The following is a 14,964-nucleotide window of genomic DNA, read 5'->3' as shown; positions in this document are numbered from 1 at the left end:
TGGGGTCAGATACATCACATGATCACACTGACAGAACCACAGGCACATAGACACAGGCAACAGAGCATGCACAATGTCGGCACTAGTACAGTGTATATCCACCTTTCGCAGCAATGCAGGCTGCTATTCTCCCATGGAGACGATCGTAGAGATGCTGGATGTAGTGCTGTGGAACGGCTTGCCATGCCATTTCCACCTGGCGCCTCAGTTGGACCAGCGTTCGTGCCGGACGTGCAGACCGCGTGAGACGACGCTTCATCCAGTCCCAAACATGCTCAATGGGGGACAGATCCGGAGATCTTGCTGGCCAGGGTAGTTGTCTTACACCTTCTAGAGCACGTTGGGTGGCACGGGATACATGCGGACGTGCATTGTCCTGTTGGAACAGCAAGTTCCCTTGCCGGTCTAGGAATGGTAGAACGATGGGTTCGATGACGGTTTGGATGTACCGTGCACTATTCAGTGTCCCCTCGACGATCACCAGTGGTGTACGGCCAGTGTAGGAGATCGCTCCCCACACCATGATGCCGGGTGTTGGCCCTGTGTGCCTCGGTCGTATGCAGTTCTGATTGTGGCGCTCACCTGCACGGCGCCAAACACGCATACGACCATCATTGGCACCAAGGCAGAAGCGACGCTCATCGCTGAAGACGACACGTCTCCATTCGTCCCTCCATTCACGCCTGTCGCGACACCACTGGAGGCGGGCTGCACGATGTTGGGGCGTGAGCGGAAGACGGCCTAACGGTGTGCGGGACCGTAGCCCAGCTTCATGGAGACGGTTGCGAATGGTCCTCGCCGATACCCCAGGAGCAAAAGTGTCCCTAATTTGCTGGGAAGTGGCGGTGCGGTCCCCTACGGCACTGCGTAGGATCCTACGGTCTTGGCGTGCATCCGTGCGTCGCTGCGGTCCGGTCCCAGGTCGACGGGCACGTGCACCTTCCGCCGACCACTGGCGACAACATCGATGTACTGTGGAGACCTCACGCCCCACGTGTTGAGCAATTCGGCGGTACGTCCACCCGGCCTCCCGCATGCCCACTATACGCCCTCGCTCAAAGTCCGTCAACTGCACATACGGTTCACGTCCACGCTGTCGCGGCATGCTACCGGTGTTAAAGACTGCGATGGAGCTCCGTATGCCACGGCAAACCGGCTGACACTGACAGCGGCGGTGCACAAATGCTGCGCAGGTAGCGCCATTCGACGGCCAACACTGCGGTTCCTGGTGTGTCCGCTGTGCCGTGCGTGTGATCATTGCTTGTACAGCCCTCTCGCAGTGTCCGGAGCAAGTATGGTGGGTCTGACACACCGGTGTCAATGTGTTCTTTTTTCCATTTCCAGGAGTGTACAAAAATTTGTATGTTGTCAGGCGTTTGTCATGTTTCGTAAAGATAAAGACTGAAACCTTCAGACACCACAACAGTGGCAAAATGCTTTTCCTGTGAAATATGCATCAATTAATATGTGATTGTGGCACGCTTATTAATTGTTAAGTAGCTACCTGGACAGTGTGTGAACCAGTTTTGCAGGCATTAGTGGTCAATATTTGTGTGGCTTCACTAGCTGAACCCAGAACAAATAAGGCTCTTGAATTATTAAAAGCCAAATACAAGAGGTAAAGAAAACCTATACACCTTGAAGCGACAGGTTTTGAGGGAGTAATGACTATTGCATAAAAAATTGCTCTGAACTGGTAGCTACACTGAAACAAAAGAATTTGTGATGGGATGTGACCGCAGCTGATAACACTGTGCTCCTTTTGGTAATTCTGGATGCAATTTCACGTAACAAATGAAAAAACAGGTGCTTCAACTTTCTAAAATACTTCTATAATGTCTGAAAGTCCACTTCAGTACCATATAATGACATTTTACGGACCCACTCTCATTTTTGTGTTGGATTGCATTTATGTCTTCCTTCTCTAATACGCATGCTCTCCCTGCAAGCTGCAAACCATCTGAGTCCATTAAATGTCACTTTCATACAAATGTGGACTGCAGTATCCACATATATAAGATACTGTATTGTGTTAATGTGCACTTCACACATAAAAGCAGCTGAAAATCATCTTGCGAAAATCGCAGTTCCCATGAAAAAACAGTAGAGGACAGCCATGTGAGTTGAGATCACATGACCTGAATTAAATTGACATGCCATGGCGTGACATACTGTGTGAATACACCTTAACATGATGATGCCATCATGTAGTGGTGCTGCTATGGCTAGTCTGCATTAGCCTTATCTCACTACCTCACTGGCTTCATTAGATATGGGGCTAAGTAAAGTGATGTAATGGCCAATATGAATACACCTTCGCATAATTGTGCCATGACATGACATAGTGGCAGATGACAATGGCATGCAATGGAATGGGGTGCGAAGCAACATCAAGTTTCTCTGGAAGGAGGTTTTGATATTGACGAGGAGAATGGTAGTGTGGTCTCCTTAACATCGTTAGTTAGTCAATGTTCGCCTCATTCACTCGTGTTCTAGTGGTAGATACTTTTGTTTTGCTTATCCTCAGTTTCTATTTTATTATTTTGCTTTGCCTACATAGCACAGTGCAAATATTCAGTGACAACTTAGATATTTTTTTCATTGATTGTTCTACCATAAGACAGGCCAGATATCTGAAATCAAAAATGATTTAGGTTTTATAACAACTGGCCAGAGGAAAGACCTACTCTGTTTATTAATAAGAATTCATATTGATGAAGCAATTTTCAGTAATTAATTTTTTTGAACAGTGAAAAAAATACAGTTGCTTTTGACGTTATGTCGTACATTGAAAAAGAAAACACAGTAGATGTGATAAACAGGTTCTATGTGTTCTCTTACAAATATCGTATGGTGCCTTTCATGTGTTTCTAGGTATAAATTTTGAGTATTACAGAAAATGTCTATGTTTTGAAATGTTTGGATGACACATTTCCCGTTGCCGCACTATTCAATAGTTTAACTTAAGGGGAGCCGGAACGATGAAAATGACACAATTAAGGTTTTTTGATTTTTTCATTATAAAATTATTTGGAGTTTTCTGAATGAAACAAATCAAGTTTCATCCTTCTAAGTGAAATCTAAGTGTGTTTTTTATCGCTGCAAAGTTGACGCACCGCGTAAACAGTTGAAGTGAGTTGGTGTGTCACCTCTGATGATGCCGCTCGCTGGCTGCAAGCAGGGTATCTTTGAGGAATTAGACAGTGTTCTGTTTTCCAACGTTGTATGGCAGGGGCGGGCAGGAATCCTGCACATGTGCGGTGCACTTGCACGCGTGCAGTTAACAGGTGTTCCGCGTACACACAGGGGCAAGCTGGCCACCTGCTTATCTCCCATCCCCACCATACCTTCTCTCCGCTCCTTCCTCTGTAATGCATTTTGTTTCCTAGCTTGCTTTATTGAGTGAATCAATAAGGTTAGTAGGAGTGCTTGAAAGAAATCATGGTTTGAAAGAGTACCTATTACCTACGATACGTTTTATTTAATTATCACAGGTGGAGTTTACAATACGTTTAATATCTGGAACAAAATTTCTAAATACAGACACACACAAACAGTTACGTAAATTTTCATCACTGATGTTTGCTCTTAACCGAGACTTATTAATTCAGCAAATGGTTTTCCAGCTCTCGCTGTATTAAGCGCAGTTTTATAACTTGCACATACTGCTGGGCTATTATTGTTGTCGTCCTGAAAACTTGAAAACAGTGCTCCATAAAATGTTAGATCAGTTAGATGAGAGACATGACGAGAGTAAGTCGCAGATCTCTCGTGACAACAGCAACTACGACAAATTCAAATGGCTCTGAGCACTATGGGACTTAACTGCTGTGGACATCAGTCCCCTAGAACTTAGAACTACTTAAACCTAACTAACCTAAGGACATCACACACATCCATGCTCGAGTCAGGATTCGAACCTGTGACCATAGCGGTCGTGCGGTTCCAGACTGTAGTGCCTAGAACCGCTCGGCCACTCCGGCCGGCCAACTACGACAGATTCATCTGGTATCGTCAGATCAGTCTTCTTAAGCTCAGTCAATTCCCCATCCGCTCAGAATCCGACAATAAATTGTACTCGCCCTTGTGAAATTTATTATAATTGCCTTCAATACTAAACTTCCGTTGACCAGCGAGAATACTGCCACATATTAAACATTTCGAATTTTCATGTCTTTGCACAAAGAAAAAATGATTCTCCCATTAATTTCTAAAATATAGCAAATCTCCACTTCTCCGTTTCTTGAAATACAACGTTCACTACATAGTGCTCGCTTCGCATCAACGTCCGCAGCTTAGCCTGGCACTACACTGTCGCAACCTGCCGGCTGCCGCCACAGCCCCGGTCGACGCCTGCATGCGAGCAGCACACGTGCAGCGCTGTGCGCTCATGAGCCGCGTGCAGCGTTTGCCCGCCCCTGTTGTATGGCTTTATCTCTGACAAGTGACTATTCATATCGGTAAACATAAACGCTATACCGTGTGTGTTGGCATGTGGAGTTTGCTTTGTGTTGTTTAGCTGTTCAATTTTGCATATTTGACGAATTTTGCTTGTACCTGTTTTATGTATTTGGTTTGTGGATATCTGTATGCCCCATTTCAGCAGTCAAGTGTTTAAGAAAAGGCACAATGAGTGGAAGAAGAAATCTTTTGTTGTTTCACAGGGAGATGCTACTGAGACTGCTTCACCGACTACACCAAATGAATGTGATAGAACTTCTTCCAGCAAGAAACTTTGTGACAGCAAAGAAAAATTTGAAAACTATGGAAGTGACAGTAATGATGTGAATGAAATAATTGACATTTCCTTGCTCTCTAATATTTTGAAACATAACGTATTATGCCAAGTTTGCAAAGAAAGAGGACTAGAATTGAAAATAATTTCACACATTGGTTTGGCATGTAAAATGTTATTGAAGTGTAGCAAATGTGCTGCCAAAGTTTCGTTTCTAATTCTAACAGTATTCCTCGCAGTGATAATAGTAGAAAGAAGGTGTATGATATAAATGTTAGGCTAGTGTATGGTTTTCGTTGCATTGGCAAGGGCAGTGCTGCAGGGACAATATTATGTGGAATTATGAACTTGCCAAAACCACCAACCAAGTTTGCATTTTATAATGAATTGGTGGGATCTTCTGCTGAAGAAATTGCTCAAGCAACAATGAAGAAAGCAGTTGAAGAAGCTGTGACAGATAATGGGAATTGTAGAGATTTAACTGTTGATTTAGATGGATCATGGCAACATAGAGGTCATACATCGCTATGTGGAGTTGTGACAGCTACCAGTGGAGACAGTTGCAAAGTAATTGATGTTGCTATTCTCTCAAAACATTGTAGATGTAAGGGCAATACCAAGGACGAACATAGCGAAAGTTGTGAAGCAAATTTTCATGGCACGAGTGGAGTGATGGAAGTAGAGGGAGTGAAAGCAATTTTTTCCAGATCACAGGAGTGGTATAGTGTACGATACACCAACTGTCTAGGAGATGGTGATTCTAAGGAATATAAAGCTGCAGTGTAACTCAAATCTTATGGCAATGAAATTCACATTAAAAGACAGGAGTGCATTGGATATGTGCAGAAGTGCATGGGGGTTCTCCTGTGCAAACTAAAGCAGACATTAGGATCCCAGAAACTTAGTGAAGGTAAGACCCTTGGAGGAAGAAGAAGATTGACAGGTGAAGCACTTGATAGATTGCAGAGGTATTATGGGTGTGCAATTAGGCAAAATACAAGGAGCATTGAGCATATGAGGTGAGCAGTATGGGCATAATTTTTTCATACTGCATCAACAAATGAGCACCCACAACATGCATTGTGCCCCACAGCTAATGACTCATGGTGTAAGTACCACTCAGGAAAGGAATATGCCCATAAAACAGTTTGCCCAAATCTGTAATTGATGTAATTAATCCGATATTCAGAGATTTATCACAGCCAAGTTTATTGGAAATGTGTTTACATGGTTAAACACAAAATCCAAATGAACGTGTGAATAATTTAATTTGGATTAGGATTCCCAAAAGAGTGTTCGTACAGATAAAAACATTGCATTTTGGAGTGTATGATGCAGTGGCAACATATAATGAAGGAAACATTATCAAATGTGATGTGCTGAAACGTTTAGGTTTCCAACCAGGACACAACACCATTTCCACAATGCGCCTAATTGATGAAGAAAGACTAAGAGTTGCAGGAAGAAGAGACAGAAGGCTACAACGTGCAGCAAAAGGGAAGAAAAGACCAGTGAAAAGTAAACTAACACTGAAAAAAGAGGAGGATGCTGATAATCTATTATATGGGGCAGGAATGTATTAAAAATCTTTGGAAGCCATTTCCCGTAACTTTAAAATTTTCATCTTTGAGGAACACTTTCTCAAAAAATGCTAACAATAGATCAATGAAATTTATACAGAATATTGTTAACTTCTTATCCTTCATTTTTATAACAAATTGTAAAAAAATATTGTATAATTCAAGAGCTATAGAAGAAAAAGTGTAAAATTTTAGAGAAAAAAATCAGCATCTGTTTAAAAAAATTGTAAAACAAAAACAAAAAATATTTCTTAACATGGCATTATAACTTTGTAGAGAAATACTCACTGAACATGTAGTCCACATTTCAGAGCAATATGTTTAATGGTTTTAGAAAAAAATGTTCCTTCTATATGCTAAAATTAACATGGAAGAGATGGATCGTTCCAGCTCCCCTTAACATCCTTATCAAGGACATACATTATGAGGTTTGCTCTGCCATTAATAAATTTTATCGTTTCTATCTCTTAAATTATGACACTATATTCTCGTTTTTTGTGTCACTGTTGTTACCATGTAATCCTCACTTTTACTGTTCAGTAATGGGCTTAGTTATGGACCTGCATTGATGTTCCATCTACAGGGCTATTACAAATGATTGAAGCGATTTCATAAATTCACTGTAGCTCCATTCATTGACATATGGTCACGACACACTACAGATACGTAGAAAAACTCATAAAGTTTTGTACGGCTGAAGCTGCACTTCAGGTTTCTGCCTCCAGAGCGTTCGAGAGCGCAGTGAGACAAAATGGCGACAGGAGCCGAGAAAGCGTATGCCGTGCTTGAATTGCACTCACATCAGTCAGTCATAACAGTGCAACGACACTTCAGGACGAAGTTCAACAAAAGATCCACCAACTACTAACTCCATTCGGCGATGGTATGCGCAGTTTAAAGATTCTGGATGCCTCTGTAAGGGGAAATCAACGGGTCGGCCTGCAGTGAGCGAAGAAGCGGTTGAACGCGTGCGGGCAAGTTTCACGCGTAGCCCGCGGAAGTCGACGAATAACGCAAGCAGGGAGCTAAACGTACCACAGCCGACGGTTTGGAAAATCTTACGGAAAAGGCTAAAGCAGTTTACAATTGCTACAAGCCCTGACACCCGATGACAAAGTCAAACGCTTTGAATTTTCGGCGCGGTTGCAACAGCTCATGGAAGAGGATGCGTTCAGTGCGAAACTTGTTTTCAGTGATGAGGCAACATTTTTTCTTAATGGTGAAGTGAACAGACACAATGTGCGAATCTGGGTGGTAGAGAATCCTCACGCATTCGTGCAGCAAATTCGCAATTCACCAAAAGTTAACGCGTTTTGTGCAATCTCAAGGTTTAAAGTTTACGGCCCCTTTTTCTTCTGCGAAATAAACGTTACAGGACACGTGTATCTGGACATGCTGGAAAACTGGATCATGCCACAACTGGAGACCGACAGCGCCGACTTCATCTTTCAACAGGATGGAGCTCCACCGCACTTCCATCATGATGTTCGGCATTTCTTAAACAGGAGATTGGAAAACCGATGGATCGGTCGTGGTGGAGATCATGATCAGCAATTCATGTCATGGCCTCCACGCTCTCCCGACTTAACCCCATGCGATTTCTTTCTGTGGCGTTATGTGAAAGATTCAGTGTTTAAACCTCCTCTACCAAGAAACGTGCCAGAACTGCGAGCTCGCATCAACGATGCTTTCGAACTCATTGATGGGGACATGCTGCGCCGAGTGTGGGAGGAACTTGATTATCGGCTTGATGTCTGCCGAATCACTAAAGGGGCACATATCGAACATTTGTGAATGCCTAAAAAAACTTTTTGACTTTCTGTATGTGTGTGCAAAGCATTGTGAAAATATCGCAAATAATAAAGTTATTGTAGAGCTGTGAAATCGCTTCAATCATTTTTAATAACCCCGTATTGTGAACATGCATCCATTTGATGCTGACTTCATCTACCATTCCACTGATTATTATGAATCGACCTTAAATGACTTTGTTTGTTACACTTTTACATGGTCAAATTCTATAACGATAAACATCACATTATTAGCGGCAATTTTGCAGAAATTATTTTAGTTGCAGGATAGTATATGTACTATTAATACAGTAGATCTCTTAATTGTTAAAGTCAATGCTTTATTTAATCTATAAATGAGAAAAACTGTCTTTGTGACATCCACAAGCCACAGTGTGTAATGACAGAGCTCAGACTTATTCCACTCAATGATGTTCTATTCCACACATTAAGACCAGTGTACTTTACTAGCTCTTACTTTATCTGAGATACTTGTTACAAACCACTAATAGTAAGAGGGCAGAAAGTAGTAACAGAGTAAAGTTGGGTCATTTGGACACATGACATTTGCGATGATTCATTGTATGCATCACAGAACTGAAGCGAAGTAATCTTGGACCCTTGGCAGAACTGCCAAATCTGTACCTCCCTCCTCCCTAAAATTGCCTTTCCGCAATTTTTATTTGGATATTTACAAATTTCATAATTTCTTAAGTAAGCTTAATAAAAATGAAGCATTAATGGAAGATATTACTTCAAATTAACTATAATTTTGAAAAAATTGCACATATGGCAAGAAATTAACAGTATCACTGTAGTAAATAAATTACAAACAGTAAAAACTTCCTAAAAATTGAAGAAAACAAAATCGTATCTTATTGTTTATGGCAACTACTGTACATTGGTTTTATAACTGATGCATAACGAAGAGCAGGTTTTATTTGTTCATCATAAATAATCGAAGTCTACAAATTATTCTACCAGCAACATATTATTAACTAAATTGCACTCCCTGTTTTCACACATACTTAGTCTTAAATGTTTTTTTATTATCTTTAGTTTGCTAAACCTATGTTCACAGTAATCACTGGCAGTGTCATAAATATTCTCAAAGTTGTTTCCATGTTTGGATAAGCATCTCTTAACCCACAACCCATATTTTGAAAAAAAGTCTTCAAAATATCAAAATGGGAGACCTTATTAATTCCTTAATCATTCTATTCACCTGGAGCTTGAAAGCAGATATTTTGTTAACTAGTTCTACTGTATTAAATCCTTGGTGTATTTGACACGAAAATAAACTGCACACTTTTCAAAATAAGATAAAAACTTTTCATTTAATATGTTTCCTGACAGGACATTTAGGTCTGATGAAATTGTGAAGTGTATGTGAGATCTGCATTACATTTGACTTATTAATGTATCAAATAGTTGAAGCACCCTATCTCAGGCAGTTTCTTAGCACAAATTAAGTGTGCCTCTCACCCAGCCAGCCCTCCATTCAACCCCTTCACCTTTCACAAACTCTGCTGCAGAGAGCTGCAAATTTAGAGAGAATCCATTTTCAGATAACCACTTAATAATTTTTGAAAAACATTAACAGAGTCTTCTGTTGCTTTCTCTCTAATGGGCTATATTGTACACGGTCGTCAGTGTGCAAAAATTATTATCAGCTCTCAAAATCAAAAACACTACATCCCTTCTGTTATAAAACCTAACACACAGTTAAAGGACGTGGTTTTTAACATAGACAGGAAGACGAAAGAATATACGAAAAATGACAGTGTCGTCATTATAGGTGGGACAAACGACATCCTAAAGAAATTTCAGGATTTCAAATGTGCCTTAACAGATTCTCTTCATAAGAAAATCCACACAAAAGTTATCTTGTGCACAATTCCGTACAGATACGCTGTACCAAAACTGAACAACAGAACCGATGCTACAAACGAATTCTCAATGAGCACTGCAAAAAATTATGAGCATGTAATGGTAATGGATGTCAATACACTCCTCAGCAGAAGCGATTATACAAAGCATGGACTTCCCTTGCGAATGGAAGGCAAAGAGAAATTATGTAGACATTTACAGCTAGCAGTAGGTGCCAATCTCCAAATACCAGCTCTAACATACATACAATGTGAAGACCTTTCAGCAAATATGACAGTGAAAACACAAGAAAAATCAGCAGCAAAAAAGGAACTTATCCAACTTGATAGTTATGAAAGATAAACGAGGAGATGCAAAAAAGAACTGTACTACACCTTCATCACTCAAAGTCGACACAGCAAAACAAAACTACCATCGACAAAACAAGGCTGTGATACCGGCAAAAGCATCTAACCCAAAAAAAGCAACTGAACCAAGTTCCACACCTGAAGATATTCAGGATACAACAAGAACTGGGCCCTGGAAACCAGAAGCAGTACCCACAGGAGACCCACTAAGGACATCAGCAGATCCAGTCTCAAAAGTATCACAAAGGACATCTAATTTTACATGTATCAGTGAACACCAACAATCAACTACTAACACCTCACCAACACGTGGAAGTTCAGCAATTCCAGTGAGAAGAAATGTAAGGCGACCATGTCATCTACAAGATTTGTTACTCCCAAAAAGACTCAAGACCAAATTAGGATAAGTAGTGCACCTATCAACACCACCTCCAGTAGCAGTCCTTGCAGCAAGAACAGAAGCCACCTCAACATCGACCACACAAGTAAAATGACCAAAGAGATGGAGATCTGCCCCTTTTCACCTCAGGACATTTTCTTATGTCCAATGGAAAAACCAACTCATGTTTCAAGATGAGAATGAAGACTTCCCACATAATTTAAATTCAGGAATAAAGGTAAGTGGCCAACCAAGTACAATCATAACAAACCTAAAATCTCACCAGGTCACTTTTCTTCATCAGAATCTACATTCACTTAGGAATAAAGTAAGAGAGCTGGAAATCTTGCTATCAAGTGAACTCAGAAATGTTAAAATACTTTGCTTAACTGAACACTGGCTGAAAGAAAATGAGTTAAAGACAGTGAAAATAATGGGTTATGTGTTACCGGCACAAACTTGTAGAAATCAGTTTCCACATGGAGGGAACTGCATATACATATAGAAAGATACCAAATTCAATAATTTAGACAATGTTGAATCCTTAAACACTGAGAAAGATTTTGAAATATCAGGCGTAGAAATTCCAGCATTCAAATTAATTGTAATATATTTATATAGATCTCCAGATAGCCACCTAAAAAATTCAACACTCGGCTTGATACATTACTAAACAAATTAGTAGCAAATCGAAAAACAGTTCTTAAATGTGGAGACCTAAATGTAGACTTTAATAAGCGAAGCAATTCAAAATCTGAGCTGATGAACATACACTCCTGGAAATTGAAATAAGAACACCGTGAATTCATTGTCCCAGGAAGGGGAAACTTTATTGACACATTCCTGGGGTCAGATACATCACATGATCACACTGACAGAACCACAGGCACATAGACACAGGCAACAGAGCATGCACAATGTCGGCACTAGTACAGTGTATATCCACCTTTCGCAGCAATGCAGGCTGCTATTCTCCCATGGAGACATTCATGAATATTTTTAAATATTATTTTGATCATGCTTTTCCATTGAAAGCCAAAGCATGCCAAACCACTAAAAGTAACAAGTGGATTACTAGTGGTATAAGGAAATCTTGTGCTAGAAAACAGTACCTTCACAATAGCGCAAGAAGTTACCACACAACTCAGGAGTTCGATAGTTACTTTAAAAAATATAAATCTATCTTAAATGAAATAATAAAGGAGGCAAAGTAACGAGACAATGACAAATACATGGAAGATGCTTCAAACAGAACGAAAGCAATCTGGTAAGTCGTAAAAAAAGAAACCAAATCTTACAAAAATGGAGTTAATAATATAGTATTAAATGCTGGCTTGGAATACATTAATAACCCACAGAAAGTAGCTAATATGTTTAATAACTATTTTATAAATATAACTGAGAAACTACTAGCACAGACCTTTAATAAAAAACAGCATACAGAAACAGGGAAAAAAGTCTCAAGGAAATGAATGTTTCTGTACCCAACAAATGTAGAAGAAGTACAAGTTACAATAAAAAGTCTCAAAATGTAACACTCTGCATGTGTAGATGTTATACCTGATTTCATTATAAAGAAAAGTAAAACCATTATAGAAGAAAGGAATCAAAGATGATATTACCAACTACAGACCATTGGCACTTCTGTCTGTTTTCTCAAAAATATTAGAAAGGTTCTTCAATAAGAGACTAACAGACATCTTAGAGGACAATGGCATTCTGTCAGAATCTCAACATGGATTTAGAGCAAACTGTTCAACCGAATCAGCAGTTCACTCCTTTTTATTAGAGGCACTGATAGCATTATACAACAAGAAACTTACCATGGGCATATTTTTAGATTTGTCAAAGGCATTTGACACCATAAATCATGACAAATTGCTACACAATCTAGAAAATCTTGGCATTAGGGGAACAGCTAACAACTGGCTCAGCTCTTATCTTAAGAACAGGGAACAATATGCAGAAATACACTCCTGGAAATTGAAATAAGAACACCGTGAATTCATTGTCCCAGGAAGGGGAAACTTTATTGACACATTCCTGGGGTCAGATACATCACATGATCACACTGACAGAACCACAGGCACATAGACACAGGCAACAGAGCATGCACAATGTCGGCACTAGTACAGTGTATATCCACCTTTCGCAGCAATGCAGGCTGCTATTCTCCCATGGAGACGATCGTAGAGATGCTGGATGTAGTCCTGTGGAACGGCTTGCCATGCCATTTCCACCTGGCGCATCAGTTGGACCAGCGTTCGTGCCGGACGTGCAGACCGCGTGAGACGACGCTTCATCCAGTCCCAAACATGCTCAATGGGGGACAGATCCGGAGATCTTGCTGGCCAGGGTAGTTGTCTTACACCTTCTAGAGCACGTTGGGTGGCACGGGATACATGCGGACGTGCATTGTCCTGTTGGAACAGCAAGTTCCCTTGCCGGTCTAGGAATGGTAGAACGATGGGTTCGATGACGGTTTGGATGTACCGTGCACTATTCAGTGTCCCCTCGACGATCACCAGTGGTGTACGGCCAGTGTAGGAGATCGCTCCCCACACCATGATGCCGGGTGTTGGCCCTGTGTGCCTCGGTCGTATGCAGTCCTGATTGTGGCGCTCACCTGCACGGTGCCAAACACGCATACGACCATCATTGGCACCAAGGCAGAAGCGACTCTCATCGCTGAAGACGACACGTCTCCATTCGTCCCTCCATTCACGCCTGTCGCGACACCACTGGAGGCGGGCTGCACGATGTTGGGGCGTGAGCGGAAGACGGCCTAACGGTGTGCGGGACCGTAGCCCAGCTTCATGGAGACGGTTGCGAATGGTCCTCGCCGATACCCCAGGAGCAACAGTGTCCCTAATTTGCTGGGAAGTGGCGGTGCGGTCCCCTACGGCACTGCGTAGGATCCTACGGTCTTGGCGTGCATCCGTGCGTCGCTGCGGTCCGGTCCCAGGTCGACGGGCACGTGCACCTTCCGCCGACCACTGGCGACAACATCGATGTACTGTGGAGACCTCACGCCCCACGTGTTGAGCAATTCGGCGGTACGTCCACCCGGCCTCCCGCATGCCCACTATACGCCCTCGCTCAAAGTCCGTCAACTGCACATACGGTTCACGTCCACGCTGTCGCGGCATGCTACCAGTGTTAAAGACTGCGATGGAGCTCCGTATGCCACGGCAAACTGGCTGACACTGACGGCGGCGGTGCACAAATGCTGCGCAGCTAGCGCCATTCGACGGCCAACACCGCGGTTCCTGGTGTGTCCGCTGTGCCGTGCGTGTGATCATTGCTTGTACAGCCCTCTCGCAGTGTCCGGAGCAAGTATGGTGGGTCTGACACACCGGTGTCAATGTGTTCTTTTTTCCATTTCCAGGAGTGTAGATCAGGAAAGGGATAATGTCATTAGGAAAACTGAATGTTAAATATGTTGTGCCAGAAGTATCAGTAATGGGTCCTGTTCTGTTCTTACTTTATGTAAATGACATAAACATAAGCAATGAAAGTGAGCTGTAGTTGTGTCCGGCTCTTCGAAAAGCTCGCCAGGCGGAGTGCTTTCGCTTCGTGTCTAGTGGTTGCAGTGGCGCTTTCGGTTTGGCGCTCTGTTTGGATCGCTACAGCCCTCTGGCAGGAGGTGGAGCGAGTGTACGGTCACGTGACGATCATGGAGTACGTACTGGGGGGTGACCGAGAGAGGTGGTGGCACGAGCGGGGCCCTGTTGTTGGGGGTCGTCAACCTCACGCCACGTGCTTTGGCCGACCTCTTGGCTGTCAGGGGTTAAGTCTGCCCTACCCGAATGTACATGGATTATGAAGCTTAGAAGCCATGTCGCAGGAGATCAGCGCATGGGATCGTATGTCTTCTTATCAGCCATTGAAACCACTGGCAGCGGTTGGCTCTGATGAACATAAGGAAGTGCAATGTGTTCCTGGCGCTGGGGTGGAGTGTAAAAAGTTGAGTACTGTTATAAGTAACAGAGTTATAAAAGAGAAGATTTTCAAGTTCTAGTGAAGTGTATGAGTTTCTTCACCAGTGGTTTTTTTGGGGTCGTCCCACCACAGTTTTCATTTGCCTGCCCGGGGGAATGTGGTAATTGCTTGTTGCTCGGGCCGTTTTCATTCACACCTTGATTGAGTGATTTAGGGTCGGTGTCATGGGTCTCTGTGGTTCGGAGTCTGTGCAGGCACCGCCCTTGCTACATCTACTGGTTTTGAGTGACTCTGGGAGGTG

This window comes from Schistocerca nitens, chromosome 4 (assembly GCF_023898315.1).
Source record: "Schistocerca nitens isolate TAMUIC-IGC-003100 chromosome 4, iqSchNite1.1, whole genome shotgun sequence".
NCBI lineage: Eukaryota > Metazoa > Arthropoda > Insecta > Orthoptera > Acrididae > Schistocerca > Schistocerca nitens.
The sequence above is the reverse complement of the archived record's forward strand: the minus strand, read 5'-3'. Positions refer to the sequence as shown.